Source organism: Notamacropus eugenii, chromosome 4 (genome assembly GCF_028372415.1).
Source record: "Notamacropus eugenii isolate mMacEug1 chromosome 4, mMacEug1.pri_v2, whole genome shotgun sequence".
Classification (NCBI taxonomy): Eukaryota; Metazoa; Chordata; class Mammalia; order Diprotodontia; family Macropodidae; genus Notamacropus; species Notamacropus eugenii.
In genome coordinates, this window is record NC_092875.1 from 358939626 (window position 1) to 358960925 (window position 21300).

Consider the following 21300-nt stretch of genomic DNA (forward strand, 5'->3'; position numbering starts at 1 on the left):
CACAGGTAGTAAGTCTCAGGGGTAAAACTAGATACATGAGTTAAAGCCAGAGTCGACAAAGGAACAGACAAACTGACCAGGGAGGCCAAGTCTACTCACTAGTTCACTCCTAAGAGCTGACCTTTCTATGCTAGTGAGTCTACCATGAACAATCTTGGCCTGGTTAGCTGCTACCTGTAGCTAAATAGTAAATTAATTTTTCTTGTTTGGTTCAGCTACTTCTTTTAGTGCTCTCTTTGCATCAGCAACGATAGTATTTAGGATATGGGGTTATAACAATGGCTCTTATGACATTAAACATGGGAAGAGCAGTTGGACCTAATCAAATACACTTAGCAGGAAGTGATACAGTCCAGCTGTGCCATGTGATGAGCTATCTCTATGTACCTCAAATCAATTCAGCAAATATATGTTAAACACTTTGTATTTAATAATGTGAAATTTAATGTGGTTATATAAAAAAAGAGCTGGCTCAAAGTTAGGAGATCTGGATTTGAGGTATTGTCCAGAAAAAACACTATCCATAAAGTCACTGACATTTTACTAGCTGTGGGACATAACTCTTAGAACTTTGGTTTCTTATTCTGAAAATGAGATTAATCATATTGTCTACCTTACAGGGTTTTTGGAGATGGCAAGAGTGAGTTTATGGGAAATGATAGACAATCTGAGTTTAAGATGATGACTAGAAATCCTAGTGGAAATATTCAGTAAGCAGTTAGCAATTTAGGACTAGAATTAGGGAGACACATTGGGGCTACATATGTAAACTTGGAAATTATTTTTGTAGAGAAAATAAAGGAACCCAGAGAAACAAATGAGATCATATGGAGTATAACAAAGAAAGACAAAGCTTAGAATTGTCAACCATAGGGTAAAAGTTTTGAAATGAGGGAAATGAGATTAGAGCAGGAGTAATGATCAAGTGGCAGAAGAGAGGGGGATGGAGTGACTGGTGGCCACAGTTAAGATGAAGCATAGATTTAAGAGAAGTGAGTTTGAAGGAGAATTGTAAATATGGGAAATTAAGAAGTATGTATAGAATGGTTTTATGTATATATATATGTATATATATATGTATGTATGTGTGTGTGTGTGTGTGTATGTATTTGTGTCTAGCGGTAGCCATCTGGGTGGGGGAGGGGGAATGAAAGTAGGGAAAAACACTTGAAGAATGAAAATACCTTTGTATCAAAAAGCGACTCAACTTTCTGATATGGAGTAAAATTAAGGAAGAGAGACGCACTCACTTTCTTATTTAGCATCTTTGGTTCTCAACTTGACAGCTTTGCAATATTCCTCCAGGGATGATTCAGTCAGTTTATTATAGATTGAAAGCAATAAATCTAGGAAAAGAAAAAAAAGATCAGAGGGTAAATTTAAGATCACCACATCTGTAAAATGGGGGCAGTAATACTTGCACTACCTACTTCACAGGGTAATTGTAGGAAAGAAGCTTTGATTTTTTTTTTAATTTTAAGAGTTTGTTCTTATATGAAAAACATTTTGTAAAAGGCTAGTCTATAACATATACACGTGTGTGTGTGTGTGTGTGTGTGTGTGTGTGTGTGTACTCTTTCAACTGTTCCATATTGTCATTGAATGGAGATCATGAAAGAAATAGAGTTGGAAGAAGAGTGAATGGTGGCAGGATGGGGCAGAGCTGGAAAAAAACTACCTTGTGACAAGTGATATGGGGCACCATCATCAGCACACATGTTTCCAAACCAGGCATTTGTACATAAATCAGAATCAGAGGAAAGCAAAATTATAGATAGATAGATAGATAGATAGACAGATAGCTAGACAGACAGACAGATAGATAGCTAGATCGTAGATACATAGATACATAGACAGATAAAGACAATATTGTATGGAAGGCCTCATTTGCCTAAAAAATTAGCTTTGTGAAAATTATAGACAGGTGACATGGAAATGGGCTCATTAATTATTTGCTTTCTCCATGACACATCATACAAAAAACACTACGAAGCACTAGAAAAATAATTTTTCTCCTTTCAAACATTTGGGTTCATTCATCACAACCTCCCTTTGATAGTCCATTTTGACCACACAGAGGCATGAATATCAAATGCAAGCAAATATTACATCAAAGTAACTGTCTTTCAAATTGATCCTGATCTCCCAATTTTCTGGTTTTTTCTCACTTCCTCATGTAATGAAGTGTAGAAAACAATTTGATAACTGGTGTTGATTTGCTTTCTAAAACTGACTTGTTTTTTTCTGACTTAAAATTTGTTTTAACTCAAATACCATCTGTTACCATCTGTGCTATTAATAATCTCAAACACAATGAAGACTTGAAAGTGGAAGTTAAACTCATTTTACTCACATTATTGTGAGTGATGAACAATTTAATAGAAAATTGTTCCTTGTAGAAACAGGACACTAAAATAATACCCCAAATTGCCATTTATGAAACACGTTAAAGTGTTCCACATACATCATCATAACCCTATGAAGCAGGAGCCATAGGTATTACTATCCCCATTTTGTACATACAAAGACTGAGGAATACAGAGATCGGCAAGAATTAGAGCCAGTATTAGAGGCAGAATTTTAACCCAAATCTTCTTAATTCCACATTCAGCACTCTGTCTAGTCCACCATAACAATATTTTTCATGGTTTGTCAATGCAATATTAGAAGGGAGAAAAATCATATAAAATCACAATGGGAAAGACAGAAATATGTTTATTATTAAATATGAAATAGGATATAAATAGGAAATAGGATAAAGAGACAAGAATCATAAATTTAGACCAAGAAGGGATCTCATAAGGCTAGCTCCCTCATTTTATAGATTCAAAAATACTATGTCCCCCAACAACTTGCCCATTGTCATATACCTTGGCAGAGGCAGTATTGAACCCCAGCCCTCTAACTCCAAAGTTAGTGCTCTTTCAACTGCAATGACAACATGCTGCAGTCATTGAATAGAGACTGTGAAAGAAATAAAGTTGGGGAAAGGGTGAGAGGTAGAGGGATGGAGGAGAGCTGGGAAATAACTAACTTGTGACAAGTGACGTGGGCTATCAGCACACATGTGTCCAAGTCAGGCATTGGGACATGAATCAGGACCAGAAGGAAAGCAAAATTAGACTTGTTGACAACTGAAAATCAATGAGGCAACACAAGGAAATATTTCTATGTTCTCTCTCTCTCTCTCTCTCTCTCTCTCTCTCTCTCTCTCTCTCTCTCTCTCTCTCTCTCTCTCTCTCTCTCTCTCTCTCTCTCTCTCTCTCTCTCTCTCTCTCTCTCTCTCTCTCTCTCTCTCTCTCTCTTATTTTCTTGATGCTGACAACCAAGTAAAGATATGGTATTTGCCAAAAGTTTCACATTAGTTTTACTAGCAATTTTTTTTTTTGCTTTCCTGTTAATTAGTGCCAGAGGCAAATACTTGTTCCTTCTTCCCAGTCTCCCCCTCTACTTGCTAATGAAATAGAGCATTTTCTGGGCTTCACAATCTAACTTGAATTGTGCTATTATTTTTTGCTGGTGGTAGGGAAAAATAAATTAAGTTGGAGAACGTCTTGATGGAAACAGTTTACAATCAAACACCCCACTGTTGACAAAATCATCATGACTGTCACTTCACGCCTCTCTGCCAACTGTGTAATTAGTGTCATTACCAATGTCATGGAAATATAAATTAGTGTGGATTACACAGCAGAGAACTGCATAAATATGAATATTTTTATAGTGCTTATGTCATGTCACAAATTGTGCCCAACATGAGTTTGGCACTTGCTTCCAGCTGTTCTTAAGAAAAATCAGACAAGCTTAAGTTCAACATTTTTGTAATGTAGTTTTGGAAAGACAGTCTGTAGGTGGATGTGATTGGGGTGAGGGTGACATGATGGAGATGAAGAAAAATATTAGTTTGTTTGGAAATATTAAAGGAAATAAAAATCTGGCGCATCTGTGCTCCCTAGGAATGTAATTTAAATTTAATTTTGCTGTTACCTTAAGGAAAACAAAATTAAGATCAATTTGTCTTTAAAACCATACTATATGTGAAAGACAAATATGCAAGTGCCATTTTGGATTTTCCATTCTCCTCTTCATGAACAGAAAGCATTACAATTTTCTATGCATTACACAAAGTCACATAAGATTCTCTGCCCAGGGGGCCATTTCTATTCTATCCAAATCTTATTCAAGTTCACTTCCTTCACATCCATATTAGAAATTAAGCCTGCTGGCAATACTAGGAAAAAAACAAAAATAAATGGATATACATAGTCCCTTCCCTGAGGGAGCTTACATTCTAGAAAGGGAGAAAATGAATATAATTTAAAGAAGGGTATGATCAGTGCATGAGAAAATTACAAAGGGTTTTGTATTCAGATAAAATAGTGATCACTATCAGATAGGGAGAACTAGAAAGATTTCACTGAGGAGGCAGAATGTTAGCTGGGCCTTAAGGGACAGGGTAGTATTTCAACAGTAAAAGATGGGCAAGAGAGTTATATTAATGGAGAATAGATGACATGCAAAAGCAAAGGAACTAGAAAGCAGAGAAATTCTTTGAAGGACAAGGAACTCAGGCTAGCTATTAGCAGAGGCAAAGCTTTCAACTGTTAGTAAAGCTCCAGTCAGATTGTGTAAATCCTTCAATGCCCAACTAAAGAGCATGACTTAAAATGAGCTAGTCAATGAGAAATCACTAAACCTTTTTGAATGATGAGATTAGACCTACACAATTGGAAGATTAAAGTTAAATGGTCTCTCTGATTACTCCTTAACATATCACTGCTGTGATCTCTTTCTTTTGGAACTCCTAGAGCAATCATACAACTTGACTTGGCACAAAATAATTTGCTGTCTTAAATTATTATCTAATTGTTCTGTGTGTGTTGGTCTTGTTTCCTCAAAACAGTTGTCCACTGTCAGAGGATAGGGGTCATGTTCAGAACTTCAGTGTTACTGACTAAGCAAATATGTTCATTCCAGTAAAATAGCAAAAACAGGATGTGGCAAGCAGAGGATTATAGCCTAGGGCTTTCTCTTTAAAGGATGGGATGTGACATGAGAAAGCCAGATTACAGGACCATAGGAATTCTAGCCTCCAGAGAAACATTGGGGTTAAATGTTTTGGTCACCCATACAAGTTTGTTCATGAAAAGTATATTTCTGGTCACATAAATCATTTGTTATAAGCTAAGGTGTATGAAAAAGATCTACGGTTTCATCAGTCAATATGGGAAATTCCTGATGGCCAGGTCAAGCCTGTGGAGGTTCGGCGTGCTGAGGACCCTGAAATGCCGACACACTGGGTCCTGCTCAAATGAATTTGACACAAGCCTTCTTAAAGTCAAAGAAAAACAAAGTTTATTACAGATTTGCCAAATGGGGTGGCTCTTAAGGAGCCTAAGCATTTGTAACACTTGTATTCACAAGTGGGACAGATAGAATCTCAGTTACAGTTAGAGCTGGATTGAATCTGAGCACCTTCATGGAGGAACTTAAATACACAAAAAGACTGAGGGAAGAATCCAGGGGATGCCAAGTAGTCTGAGGCCCCAGGGAAGGTCTTAATAGGAGAGGTCAACCTGGAATGTCCAGAAGTCTTGATGGGAATGATCAGTATCCTGGGGTGAATACAGATAGAATCTAGGGAGGATCTTGATGGGAGTGGCCTGGGGAATGGGATTTTGATAGGATCAAGGATGGAGAAGCGCAACAGAGACCTGGGCATAGTAATAATGAAAAGTTTATGGGCTCCAAGAAACTGCCCAAAGATTCAAGGAGAGTTCAAGAAGGTTCCCAGAGTCTGTACCTCCACAAACTCATTTATGTTTTAATAAATAGGTTCTAAGCAGCCTAAGCAATTCAGACATTAAGTGCCCTGACCAGGGTTACACAGCTAGTGGATGTCAGAAGCAAAACTTGAACCCAGGACTTTTTGATACCTATCCCAACTTTTTATTTATAACTATCACACTGTTCTGTCTCTTTAAATTGGCACAAGAAAGAATGAAAAAAAGGAGGAAGGAAGGAAAGAAAGAAGGAAGGAAGGAAGGAAGGAAGGAAGGAAGGAAGGAAGGAAGGAAGGAAGGAAAGAACACAAATCCTCTTCTCCAGGGAGAGTCTACAATTTATAGAACTACCTCAAGTCCCATTTCTAAATCACTGCTGTCATATTTATTATCTCAGAAATTCCATCATGTTTTATACCAGAAATTTCCTGAGTTTTGGTGAGATTCAAAAGATGTTTGATCCTGTTTTCTTGACCATAAAGTCAATATCATAGGTCTTTTATCCTTATAGACTTGGAGCTCAAAGGATACTACTTATGTTTGCAGGTGAGAAACTCCCAAACCATTATTTCCTCAAGACCATCATGTTAGGGCTTTCAGTCATGGATCTTCTCATTCATTTCTGCAATTGCCTATGCTGATGTTCCAAGTCACTTTTCAATGTTAATTACTCTTCTACAATCAATGTTATTTATTTAATCTAGTGGGAAATGTGCTGTTTTCCTTCTTCCCATTTCAACAAAAACTCAATTTATAATTTAAGCATTCTTTTCCTATGAGAGCTAGACTTTCACATCTCTTGAATTTCTCCCCACCCTTCCTCTCTCTTTCTCCTGTGCACTTACACACACACACATGCATGCACACCTACACAATACTTCACACAACAAAACTACACATGTTGGTATTAGCTTTTTCTAATCTCCAAAAACCTCCAATTGTTGAGGTTTGGGGGGACCCTGAAATACCAACATTCTGGGTCCTGCTCAAATGAATTCAACACAAGCCTTCTTAAAACCAAAGAAAAACCAAGTTTATTAAAGATTCGCCATACTGGGTTGACTCTTAAGGAGTCTAACCTTTTGTAACACTCACATTGACAAGTGGGCCAGATAGAATCTCAGCTAGACAGAGTCTGAGTTGGATTGAACTTGAGCACCTTCATGAAGGTGAGATGGAATTTAAATATAGAAAAGACTGAGGGAAGAAACAGATGTCACCAAGTAGTCTGGAGCCCCAAGGATGGTCTTGATAGATTAAACCCAGGAAGAATCCCAATGGGACTAGACAGTAGTCCAGATAATCCACAATCCAGGCTGGGCAATTTGGACTTCAAAGAATGCTGAGTAGTCAGGAATATCAAAAGGATGCTAGGATCAAAGGAAAAGAATGCTAAATGGTGATAAGAGAGAAATTTCTGGGCTGGGAGAAATGGAAGGGGAATCCAAGGAGCACCCCCCCACCCCCAAGGCCAGACTTTCCAGGGCCCTTCAGACAAATGTGACAAAAGCCCTCCTGATCCAAGGGGAAAAAGTCTTGACTTGGGCTTGTACCTCATCACAATGAACTTTATATTTTGTTCTTTTTCTTCTTGAAATTTATTTATTTTAATTCATTTTTTTTTTTTGCTAAGATTTTATAAGTTGGAAGCTCTACAAAACAAAAATTACACCGAGTTTCAAAAAGCTCTGTGGCTTAGTATGTATAGCACAAGATATGTATCTTCAACCATATTTTCTACAATGTTTTTCGCTACCATTTCTGAGTCCCATTCTCATATCTTCAAAGTACTAATTTCCCCTAAAATACTAGAATATTTTTGCCCAAATCTCTGAATCAAATTCTCTCACCAAAAAAGATTTTAACTTCTAAATTTTTGTTGTTTTATCTTTTGTTAGTCTCTTTACAAATATGCTACTGTTCAAAATGTTTTTGTTTCTTTTACTTTAGAAAAAAAGAAAAGGTGGGGAGGTTGGAAGAGGGAGGGAAGAAAGGAAGGAAGGAAGGAAGGAAGGAAGGAAGGAAGGAAGGAAGGAAGGAAGGAAGGAAGGAAGGAAGGAAGGAAGGAAGGAAGGAAGGGGAGAGGGGAAAGAGGGGAAAGAGGGGAAAGAGGGGAGAGACAGAGGCAGAGACAAACAGACAGAGAGAATAATATAGGGAGTTGTCCTTGATTGCCTTGGTGTTTGTTGACAAGTTAGCCTGCAAAGAAATGTAGGAGAACATGTATTTTTTTGGATAGATCTTAATTTGTACTTTCTAGTTTTATTAGACATTACATGCTATTTAATGAAAATTCTACTTCCTGAAATTACAGTGACTCACTTTCTAATTGCTGAAGAATCAGGGAGCCAGAAAGCTGAAGCAAAGGCAGGAAAGGAAAGGACAAGAAGGAAACACTTATTTTCTGCCCTATCATTCAGAAAGAACTGCTTCCAGTTTCGTGGTTCCACCCTGATCCAGTTGAATCTCCCTGTGGCACCATTCAGAAGAGTTTCTAACTGATTTGGAAAACTGTCAAATACTTTTGTTGGCATTCCAAAAACTGAAGACAGTTGGAGTCTCAGTAACCACCTGTAGACCTGATGGCAGCTTGTCCCTTTCAGTATTAGGAAATTCAACAATATAATAGACCTGAATTATTTCTAGCCCTACAGAGCTACTGAGAAAAGAGATACGTGCCCATTAGTAAATGAAGGAACATTTATCCTCCTTCTCTAACCATAGTGAACCATTGTTTGCTCAGCTCAGCAAGGTAGGAATTTCTATGAATGACAGAAAAATATCTTAATAGAGCTCAATTCCAGTCTTAAATACTTAATATCTGTGTAAGCCTGAGCAAGCCCTTTAACCTCTCTATGCTTCAGGTTCCTTGTCTCTAAAACAGGGATGGTAATAACATCTACTTTACAAGGCTGTTGTAAGAATCAGATGAGATAACATGTGAAAGGCTTTGCAAACCTTAAACAGCTATACACATGCTTGCTTTGTTATTATTAATAATAATTATTATTATAAGTAATTATTAGCTCTCTTACAACAAAGTTCTGGGGTTAGAGAAGAGAGGCATGCTGTTCTGGAAATGCTTTACTTCAAGATAAAAGTTGCCCCAACCATTACATAACATCAGTTTTTTGGCGGGGGGGAGGGGGAGGTAGATGAAAAGTAAAGGTTATGACTCAAAGAATGAATGTACTTGAACAGAGCCATGCTTACTCAAAGGCAAAGAGAGACAGGGATAAAAGTGAATATTGATCAATACCTCTAGAAAATGAGCTGACACAGTGCTGTAACTGACACTAGACAAAATTTAAATTATTGAAATCCATGCTGCATCTCAGGGACTTAGCCTCTTTCCCTTGACCTCTTCTTGTGAGTTTCCCATCCAGGAAGTCAAGGTCTCACCAACAGTATGAAAGTTACAAGTTCCAAATCACAACCTCTTCTCCATCCCTACCCATATCTTGCCAGAGGAGAGGATCTCCTCTTTAATAGTTAGGGACCTCCCATCCCCTTACACCACAAGGCAAGCTCCATCCATTCTACATCTCTTTGCAGGGTCTAGCCAGGTTTCCAAAAAACCAGTTGATTGTCTCTTTTCTAAATCCCCTATGGAGCTCAGCATTCATAACCTTAGGCAACTCCCTAGACAGTAGAAAACTCAGATGAATTACCTTCTAGCACTCTACATTTCTGCTTCCATCCAGAAGCTACTTAAGAGATAGCCACAAATTGCTGAGGAAGGAACTGGAGCTCATTTAAGTTCGAGTTTAAAACATGTTATAGTTACATCACATTCTATATGCATAATTTACATATACTTAACACATTTTATATACATTATTTACATCTCATCCCAGCTGCAAGTGCCCTTCTCCCCAAATTACCTTGGATTTAGGGTATATTTTGTATATACTTATACATATTCTCTCTCTCAATAGAATATAAACTCCTCAGAGGCAAGGACTATTTCATTTTTGTCTTTATAAACAAGAACCATGTTTTTGCTTTTCTTTGTATCTCTGGTGCTTAGTAAAGTGCTTGGTACATCGTAATCTAGTGGAACTCAACAAATGCTTACTGATTGATTGGCTGAATGATTGATATCCGTAAGGCCAAGTCTAGTACATAGTAATAATGAGATAGTCATAATAAATAATATAAGTAAATAATAGTAATAATAAGCTGGTTAGCCCTTTGGTTATCTGTGATGGTAATCAAAATAGAATCTTTTGCTGTTTTTGTTTTAGTATAATTAAGTGACTATGATTGAATCATGCCTTTATCAATCAAGAGTCTTTACAAGAAATAAAGTACAGAAACAAGAGTTTCTTTAACTAGAAACAGTATATGTATTTGTATTGTTAATTATTTTAATGTGATTAAAGATCTTTCTCACCCATTGATGGGCCTGCCCAATGTGAGAAGCTTCATTAGGGGAGTTGTTTTGTAGGAGGGTCCCGAGTACCTTTTGTTTTTTCTATTGAGGTCCTGGGTCAAAGGGCTGTGATGCCCTTTGACTCTAAAAATGGTATAAATACTTTGACTTGAGGTTTTACTTTGGGGCTTAGTTTTTGCAAGAAGGTTTGAGTACCAGATGAGAACACTGGGAAGCCACTAAGGAGCCCACCCTCACCCCCACTCTGGTTTTGAGAACCCAGATATAGTGCTTCTCTCTGGTACCTATGATCAGACAGTTGGGATCCAATTGTCTGTTGAATTCTGGCAGAGGAGGCCATATCTGTTGATCTTTTGATTTCTCTGTATTTTCTTTGAAATTCAGGGCGTTGACTACCTGAACTAACTGAATGATGATGTATGCACTTGGTTAAAGGAATGACACGTGTTTGATTAAAGTGATAACCCCTTGAAAGGTGCTTTCCTTTTCTGAATGGAGATCTAAGAACCTGTGAAAGCAGCCCCTCCCCCCCGCATATGTTGGGGTGCTTTCTGATACATTATCCCATTTGACTCTTATGACAACCCTATGCAGTAAGTACTGAAGTTATTATCATAGCAGACTCAATGAGATCAAGAAATGAAGGTAACCCCTAGTACAGTGTCAACGGTAAGATCAGAGTATGAGTGTCTTCTGACTCCAGGGTCAAACACACTGACTGTCTCTTACATAGACATTTACATGAAAATACCAGATCCTTAAAGCGTGAGCACAAAATGACTGGATAATTCAGGCAGTACAAGAACTCTGGACCAGGGGACAGATGGAGCCAGCAATGGCAATTGAATGTTCATGGCTCTAATTACAGTTGAGTAAATTAAAATTGGAATGGAGAGATACACCTGATTCTCTGCACCAGAGTCCATATCATCCCTATGGCACCAAAGTACTTCTTGCTAGCCCTCCAGTCCCTGAAAGCATTGAGGTCTGAACTGGAGTTTAAGCAAACTAAGGGACATTGGCATCAGGACAGACAATCTGGTAGGCATGTCATTATCAGGAGAGGAAACACAGCTTCTGCAGCTTAATTTCAAGGTGTCATTGCAGATAGAAGGAATCATGATGATCTGAGCTGAATCACCCACTAAAATGTTTCATTTTAATATTGAAATTGGCAATCAGACTGAGACCTCCCAGGCTAGTAAAGATTAACTGTTGGCCCAAGGAAATTATATGTAGAGAAAAGTGACAGAGCTCACATAAATTGTATTATTAGTTATGCCATTATTATTGGAAATATACATATAGAATGTCATGTAATCTTTCAATTACTTTCAACAAAGAACTGTTACTCTGTTGTTCCACCCTGGTGGAAAACTACTTACTGACATTTTAATATAAACTTTAAAAAACGCTTTCTGAAGATTAGTTAATGCAGTCAGACAAAACTGAAGTATAGCAGGAAAATTGGCTTTTAGTATCAGTTCTGCTGCTAATCAGTTCTGTGGTCTTAGGCATCATTTAACCACTCTGTACCTCAGTTTCTCCATCTGTAAAATAAAGAGGTTGGGCCAAATAATTGCTAAAGATTCCCACTCTAAGAGTCTATGATCTAAATAAATGAATTTAAACTTCATTGAGCATACTGAACTAAAAAGGTCAGCAGTTATCTCTTCTGGTCTCAAAATCATTCAACATGGTTTTTCTACATTCTAAATAGCACACACATCTTTTGTGATGTGGAAATGTAATACATAATATTTATGTATTTTGAACAAAATAAGGATTTATTTCTGCTTCTTCCTTTGCTCACCAAAGTACCCTCTCTTGGCTTAATTTTTGTCTTATTTCCATTTTGCATTTATTGATTCTATACATAGCAGGAGTCTGGTACTAATTTTGGCAATGCTGCAGTAGGAGATTTGGGAGGTAGAATGGTTAATTTTAAAAAATGATAATTAAAACCTCACAATTTTCCTATTATCATGAGGCTGTAGGTCACTCTGAGTAAGGAGCTGGTCCTAGAACCAGTAAGGCCTGACTTCAAGTGCTGTCCCCACTACATACTAGCAGTGTGACCTGGGAAAGTCACCTTACTTCTTAGTCTCCCAAGACCCTTACCTACTGTGGAGCTGCTGAATCTGAATGGGTCAAAGAGTCTCTGCACAAGAGAAATTTCTTCACGACCACACCCCGAGCCCACCAAACAACATATCCATACTAAACAATTCAGTCAACTTCATTTTAAGCACCTAGATTAGACATCAAAGAGAGGTAGGCAGGTACAGTGAATGGACCACTGGACCTGAAATCAGGAAGACCTCAGTTCAAATCCACTCTCAGATACTTACTAACTGTGTGACCCTGGGCAAATCACTTAACCTGTCTTTGCCTCAGTTTCCTCAACTGTAAAATGGGGATAATAATAACACCTATCTCACAGGGTTGTTGTAAGGAATCAAATGAGATAATAACCCAGTGCCTGGCATATAGCAGATGCTTAATAAATGCTTATTCTCTTCCCCTTTCCTTAGATAAAACACTGTTGATGACTAAGTAGATAGAATTAAGCCAAACTTGCCCAACTGAAAGGCCACACTCTAATATGGCTTTGGTTGGCCTACTTCTCCAACTTTGGTTTCTAAAGTCCTTAATCTACGGTTTCTGAGCCTGACTGTCCAAATGCTTTCATTAACCATAGGTTCAACTGCCCTTGCTTTCTAATTAATTCTATGACTAACTGGCCATTAAATACTTGTCATGAGGCAGCAGGTACTCTGAAAACCTTCATTTTCCAAAATTGTAATGCCATCATGTTTTAAATTAAAATGAAGCCATTTCAGGATCCACTAGAACCCTATAATATCTCATGGAATCAAACAGCTGAAGAAGAGGCACGCTTCTGCTCAGGGCCATGACCTGAAGATGGGGTGTAGGCTGTGCAGATTCTTAAACTGTAGGGCCAGGTTTGGGACCACCCTCCTCCTGAGATTCTAGGGAGTGGGATGGGAGAAAAGGAATAAAGGAAGGAGAAGGGAAAGTTAGAGTAGCAGGGGAGAGGGAAAGAGAGGGAAGGGGAAAGGAGAGAAGGATGATCACAAGAAGAAGGGGTTTTCCAAATAGGCTCTAAGTCTCTTGAGGGAAACTTCTTTTTAAATGGGTAGGGAAGATTAATTAAAACAAAATAAAACTAAGCTTTTAAAAGAAAGGGTACATGATGAATGTAGAAAATGTTAGGAAGAAAGCAGTTCATTGGAGAAAAAAGAACTTCGCAACAAGTTTCTCTGATAAAGGTCTCATTTTCAGGTTATGTAAAGAATTGATTAAAATTTATAAGAATAAGAATCATTGTTCAATTGATAGATGGTCAAAGGATGGATATGACCAAGTAGTTTTCAAAAGAAGCAATTCAAGCCATCAATAGCCATACTGAAAAAAATGTTCCAAGTCACTAATAATCAGAGAAATACAAATTTAAGCTACTCTGAAGTCTCACTTCACACCTCTCAGGTTGGTAAAGGTGACAAAACAGAAAAATGACAAATGCCAGAAGGACTTGAAAAAGACAGAATATTAAAGCACAATTGGTAGAGTGTGAATTGGTCCAGGCATTTTGGAAAGCAATTTAGAACTTATGTAAACAGTTACTAAAGAGCACAGATTCTTTGACAGTGATATTATTATTAGATCTATACCCCAAGAGATCAAAGAGGAAAAGCAACCATATGTAGAAAAATTATTTGTACAGCAAAGAATTGAAAACTCAAGAGGTGCCCATCAACTAGGAATGACTGAAAAATTATAAGAATTAATGTAAATTATGAAAGGGATGATTTTAGAGAAATCTGGTAAGACTTTTATGAACTCATACAGTGAAGTGAGAACCAGGAGAATGATTTTTACAGTAACCATAATATTGAAAAGAGAAACAACTTTGAAGGACTTAAGAACAAGGATCAATGACTAACAAAATGCGTTCATGATGAAGAATATTACCTACCTTCTGACAAAGAGGTGAGAGATTCTGGATAAAGAATGAGACACACATTTTATGTCCCCAAAGTGGGAATTTGTTTTGATTCATTGTGCACATCTTTATGAAAATTTTGTTTTTCCTTTTTTTCAGTAAGGTATATTACTTATACATGGTTTTTCTGGTATGACATTTAGGAAGCACTAAATATTTTCACATTATAATAATCTATATGTGTGTATACATATGTGTATGTATGTATATACATATACATACATACACACACATATGTTATATGACTTGGTGAAAGTAAGGAGTAAAGGAAGCAATTATTAAGTATCTACTATGTGCCAAACACTGTCCTAATTACTTTCACAAGGATTATCTTATTTAATCTTGACAAAAATCCTCAGAGGTAGGTACTATTTTATCCCCTTTTACAGTTAAGGAAGCTGAGAGTCACACAGCTACTAAGTATCTGGAGTCAAATTTGAACTCAGATCTTCCTGACTCCATGCCTAGCACTCTAGACATTTATATTACCTAGTTGCCTCTAGGCAGTAACTCTGTGTTTTGCCACAGTACTAACTCATATGATGTTTTGCCATGACTCATGAGATGCTACTAAAAAGGAATATAGTATAGATGTACTTGGATTCAGAATATCTGTGTTCTAATTGTGACATTGAAACTGACTAGCCATATGACCTTAGACAAATCTCTTTAGCTCTCTAATTTTTCATCTACAAACTGAGTGTTGGATGATAAGATTATTGAACTTCAAGAGGGAGTTTAAGAGAGAAGAGGGTACAGAACTAGTGTAGTGGATCAGGCAGAAGTATAACCCAGATGACCTCCTTCGGTGTTCTTTTCATTAGACTAATGGAATGGATGGGAATATGCATTTCTTCTGTTTTATTTTACTAAATTTATTTATTTATTTTTAGTCTTCAACATTCATTTCCACAAGATTTTGAGCTCCAAATTTTCTCCCCATCTCTCCCCTTCCCCCACTCGAAGACACCACGCATTCTAATTACCCATTCCCCCAAACTGCCCTCACTTCTATTGCATCCCTCCTTTCCCTTATCCTGATCTTCTCTTTTGTCTTGTAGGGAAAGATAGATTTCTACACCCATTACCTATATTTCATATTTCCCAGTTGCATGCAAAAACAATTCTCAACATTTGTTCCTAAAACTTAGTGTTCTAACTTCTCTCCCTTCCTCCCTCCTCACCCATCCCCACTGAGAAGGCAAGCAATTCAATAAAGACCATACATGTGTAGTTATGCAAAAGACTTCCATAATAGTCATGTTGTGAAAGACTAACTATATTTCCCTCCATCTTGTCCTGTCCCCCATTTATTCTATTCTCTCTTTTGACCTTGTCCCTCCCCAAGTGTTTACTTCTAATTACTACCTCCTCCCATTTGCCCTCCCTTCTGTCATCCTCTCACCCCCCTCTTATCCCCTTCTCCCCTACTTTCCTGTAGTGTCAAATAAATTTTCACATAAAATTGAGTGTGCATGTTATTCCCTCCCTAAGCCAAATGTGATGAGAGTAAGATTCACTTTTTCCTTCTCACCTCCCCACTTTTCCCCTCCATTGAAAAAGCTTTTTCTTGCCTCTTTTATGAGAGATAATTTGCCCCATTCCATTTCTCCCTTTCTCCTCCCAATATATTCCTCTTTCACACCTTAATTTTATTTTTTAAAATATCATCCCTTCCTATTCAACTTACCCTGTGCCCTCTGTCTATATATAATCCCTCCAGCTATCCAAATACTGAAAAAAGTCTCAAGAATTACAAATATGATCTTTCCATGTAGGAATGTAAACAGTTCAACTTTAGTAAGTCTCTTATGATTTCTCTTTCCTGTTTACCGTTTTATGCTTCTCTTGATTCTTGTGTTTGAAAGTCAAATTTTCTATTCAGCTCTGGTCTTTTCATTAAGAATGCCTGAAAGTCCTCTATTTCATTGAATGATTATTTTTTCCCCTGAAAGATTATACTCAGTTTTGCTGGATAGGTGATTCTTGGTTTTAATCCTAGTTCCTTTGATTTCTAGAATATCATATTTTAAACCCGTCAGTCCTTTAACGTAGAAGCTGGTAGGTCTTGTATTATCCTGACTGTATTTCCACAATACTCAAATTGTTTCTTTCTGGCTGCCTGCAATATTTTCTCTTTAACCTGGGAACTCTGGAATTTGGCTACAATAGTCCTAGGAGATTTTCTTTTCAGATCTCTTTCAGGAGGTGATTGGTGAATTCTTTCAATATCTATTTTACCCTCTGGTTCTAGAATATCAGGGCAGTTTTCCTTAATAATTTCATGAAAGATGACATCTAGGCTCTTTTTTTGATCATGACTTTCAGGTAGTTCCATAATTTTTAAATTGTCTCTCCTGGATCTATTTTCCAGGTCAGTTGTTTTTCCAATGAGATATTTCACATTGTCTGCTATTTTTTCATTCTTTTGGTTTTGTTTTGTGATTTCTTGGTTTCTCATAAAGTCATTAGCTTCCATCTGCTCCATTCTAATTTTTAAGGAACTATTTTCTTCAGTGACCTTTTGAACCTCCTTTTCCATTTAACTAATTCTGCTTCTGAAAGCATTCTTCTCCTCACTGACTTTTTGGATCTCTTTTGCCATTTGGGTTCGTCTATTTTTAAAGGTGTTTTTTCTTCAACATTTTTTGGGGTCTCCTTTAGCAAGCTGTTGACTCTCTTTTCATGATTTCCTTGCATTGTTCTGATTTCTCTTCTGAATTTTTCCTCCACCTCTCTTACTTGATTTTCGAAATCCCTTTTGAGCTCTTCCATGGCCTGAGACCATTCTATATTTTTGGGGGGAGATTTTGCATATAGATGCCTTGACTTTTATGTCTTCCTCTGATGGTATGCTTTGTTCTTCCCCATTAGAAAAGGATGGAAGAAAATACCTGTTCGCCAAGAAAGTAACCTTCTGTAATCTTATTTTTTTCCCTTTTTTGGGCATTTTCCCAGCCAGTCACTTGACTTTTGAGTCCTTTGTCAAGTAGAAGGTATACTTTAGGGACCTGTAAATTCTCAGTTTCTCCAAGGTGGCACAATCAAGGAAGAGGTGTTTACTCCTCTCCTGGCCTGCTCTCTGGTCTAGGAGCAACCACAAGTTTTTCTGCCCAGGATCTGAGAGTAGAATTCCCTCTCCAGAGTCTCTACCAGCTCCACTAGCCAGTGCTCCTCCTCACCAGAAAGTTTCCACTCAGGACTGAGACCCAGATTAGGAGCTCAATTTCTCCAGGGTATTTAGGCAGAGGGCTCCTAAAATGGACGCTGAAGCAGCGACCATTGCCACCCTGGGTCCAGGGCCAGACCACATTCCCTTGTCACCCAAGTGAAAGAGTTTTCTCACTGACCTTTGAATCAGTCTTTTGCATTTGTTGGTTGCAAAATCTTGGGACTACAGCTGCTACCTGTGATCCTGTGCCCTGAAGCCTGTTCCAGTTCTGTCCATGCAGCATGACCTTTGCTAGGCTATGCTCCACTCTGAGCTGGGTGTAATAGACCTTTCCTGTCAGCCTTCCAGCCTACCTTGGGCTGGAAATCTCTTCCACTCTGTCATTTTGTGGCTGCTGCTGCTAAAGAATTTCTTTAGAATTATTTATTACAGGTATTTTATGGACTGTGGAGGAGAGCTAGAGCAGGTCTGTCATTCTACTGTACCATCTTGGCCCTACCCCCCAGGAATAAGCATTTCTATACCACCTACTATGTGCAAGGCACTGTACCAAATACTTTACTGCCAGGCCTAGAGGCCTGTGTGGGCTACCCAAGTCTTCTTACCTCACCTCTGAGGTCTTCGGTTGGCCAAAACCGGATGCTCATATGAGAGAAAGGACATTCCAGAGTCGAACAAGGGTTGAGCTTTATTTCAGGGTCTAGGTTACAAGTGCAGGGGGTCTTCCTTAGGAGGAAGAGGGGGAGATTTCCTAAGGAGGCTAAGATCTTAAGGGATTGGAAGTAGAAGTACAAGCGGGGAGAGAGGGGGAGGAGAGAGAGGAAAGAAGAAAGCGGAGCCTACTGTCCTCTTGGCTCCTCACGTGCTAAGAGAGCTTTCAGGCTTCCTCAATCCTACTTAACCTTCAGCCGCATAGTTTGCATCTCAATACCGTGCTGTTAGGTAACTAGGTGTGCCCAGATCCAGGACCATCTCGAGGGCGGGGAGATCTCTCCCTCATCACGTTTCTCACGGGAAGAGGCGGAATTACTCGAGATAGCTCGGTTCACCTCGATCCCCTGCCATTTCCTGGGAGGGTCTCGTGAGAGCTCTAAGATTTAGAAGCTCCCACCTTTACCCGCCCAAGACTGTCCACACGGAACTGAGCTTCCAATCCCAACACTTTACCACTATTATCTCATTTAATCCTTACAACAACCCTGTGAGGTAGGTGCTGTTATTATCCCTATTGAATGGTCAAAGAAACTGAGACCCAGAGAGGGTACAGGATTTTAGCCTTTTACTTTTGTCCTCCTTTACCAGTTTTCTCTTGGGGCACTAGTCTAATCATGGAGGAATCTACTTTTAGTCCAACATGCATTCATGCACTAAACCAGGAGTTCTTAACCTGCCATCTATAAACTTAGATGAGGAAGAAGAAAAGATATTTTTATTTTCACTAATCTCTAATTGAGATATAGCATTTCCTTCAATTAATTAAAAGCATTATTCTGTGACCGGGTCCAAAGGCATCACTGAACTGCCAAAGGATCCAAAACACAAAAAAAGCTCTAACAAATCTTGAATAATATCAGTGATTGAATGTTTTGCCTTATACCATATTGCCTGGTCCAGAAACCATGTGAGGATTAACTTTTATCTCTAGAACTCCCGACTTGTATGGGAAAAGGGTGTTCTCTATTAGGTGAACTTCAGCCAAGCTTACTGTCCTTGGCATAGCATGGGTATACACACACATCTGAAATCAGAGTCAAATCAATGCTACCATCACTCCTAGAAAGTATATGTTAATCTAGATTTACATCCTTGAGATTTTCAAAATCCTAGTCAGCCTCTCCCTATATGTATTGTTACCCTCTATTAGAATGTAAGTCCTTTAAGGGCATCAGGGACTGTCTTACCATATTTATTTGCCTTCAACTTCATTTAGTATAGAGTCTGACACAAAGTAAATAATAATAAGTAGTGTGTGTATGTATGTGGGGGTGGGGAGAGAGGAGGGGAGACAGAGAGAAAGAGGGAGGGGAGGGAGGGAAAGAGAGAAAGACAGAGAGAGAGAGAGAGGGAAAGAGAGAGAGAGAGAGAGAGAGAGAGAGAGAAACATGAATTGTCCTGTTTACAATTGAATTCTGTAAGTTAAGTGCTGATTTAAGTTGTGTCTTCACACAGGTGTTAACAGATGAAGTGTTGACTGAGCTTGGCTTCCTCTCATGAAATGCATTACCTGTGAAGTTCAAACACAGTTTAATTCATTGTTGGTTATTAATGGTCTCTAATGTAAGCAATGTCTGTTAACTAAAGAACACATCACTAAGTGCCCTTAGAGTTTCAGGAGTCTCTAAATCTAAGGTATATGGTCCTGTCAGGGATTCAAGAATAATTCAATATAGGCCTACAACCAAGGAGCAGATGGTCAAATTGTCATTCAATGACTTGGCTGGAAAAGACAGTATGTAAAAAATCTATTTGCTATGTCCTGCCATTTTAAAAATATATTTTACAGTATTTGCAAAAATACTTAAACTCGGTTCTCTTTAAACAACTCACAAATTTCAAGGATTCATGACTTCATCTATATGAAACAGTTCCAAATGCTTCTATTTCTGGTTAAATAGTTTAATGAGTTTCTGGGATCAAAGACCACATTATCCAGCAGCCAGCATTCAGTCTTGAGGCTTTATTTGCTTAAATCAGCTGGTCCTTGGATGAAAGATTGTCAGAGCAACATCAGATCCATACTTGAAAATTCCCCAACTTGGTAAGGCCAACAATAGCCTGCATTCTGTATAGTCATCTTGTAGAGTCCAGCGTCAAATGCTCTTCACTATGAGACACTAGAGTATATTAGTGGTAGAACTGATTCTAATAAGGAGAGAGAATGAAAGGCAGAAAGCTACCTGTGGCATGACCTCCTACTGAATAGAAAGCTTTCTAGGAGGAAGGATTTGAGAATGACTTGAGGAGCAGAAAAGAGAACCGGAAATTTGTTTCATCTGTTTTGATTTTTTGATGAGGAGAAAACTGGAACAAAGCCTGCTACAGAAGTGCCATCTTCTGGAGGAACTTTGAGTCTCAGTGTAGGAACTAGAATCACAGAAATATGAGTTCAACACAGGTTGTAGACTAGGAATCTCCCTATAACATGCTGACAAGTGGTCATCCAGCCTTTGCTTGAAGGAGGGTGAACTCAGCACCTCTTAAGGCAGCTCATACTAACTTGCCTGTTTGAAACTTCTGCTCATTCTACTGGTTCTGATAAGAACAAGGAGAAATGCGTGGAAGTCGTCAGGTGAACAACTGGCAACCACACACTCAGGATAGAAGGATAGAGAAGGTTTGACTTCCGTAGCCAAATGGTGTACATTAAGAATAGTTATAGCTATTCTCTTAAGACTCTAAGATTCAAAGTGGTAAATCCAACCATTGTGCAGGGAAGAAAAACAGAAGTTGAAGGCAGGAGAGTTCTGAACTAAACAGCTCCCAAACTCCATGAGTAAAGAGGTTGGTTCAGGGGTTCTTTACTTTATTATGCACGACATAGACTCCTTTGGCAAAATGATGAGACTTATGGACCCTAATCAGAATAATGTTTCTCAGTGCATGAAATAAAATGTATAGAATTACTATGCAAACCAATCCCAATGAAATACAGTTATCAAAACAAATTTTTATGTTCATCAGCCCCATGTTAAGAACCCCTCTGTCTAGGTGAATAAATACTATATAGTGACTCTTTCAATAGTGGGAGTTGAAGTCAGGTGTTATATTACACATAGAAATTATGTGTGTAGTTAATAAAAATGAACATTTATCTAATTCTATTAAATTTTTGAAGTATCACCATGATTAAAAGTAATAATCATAGAACCAAAGATTGAGAACTAAAAGCAACCTTAAAAAGTAGCTAATCTAACTCAGTCAT

The 21300-nt window shown here is 38.2% G+C and overlaps 1 long non-coding RNA gene across 4 annotated transcripts in view; it reads right to left on the reverse strand.

Annotated features, from left to right (window-relative positions):
* Positions 1 to 21300, reverse strand: part of LOC140498516 (uncharacterized) — a 208245-nt gene that overhangs the window by 12312 nt on the left and 174633 nt on the right. For all 4 annotated transcript variants that reach the window (XR_011965122.1, XR_011965123.1, XR_011965121.1 and 1 more), the window contains one exon: positions 1251 to 1346. This is a non-coding gene — a long non-coding RNA (uncharacterized lncRNA). The remainder of the gene's footprint in view (positions 1 to 1250; positions 1347 to 21300) is intronic.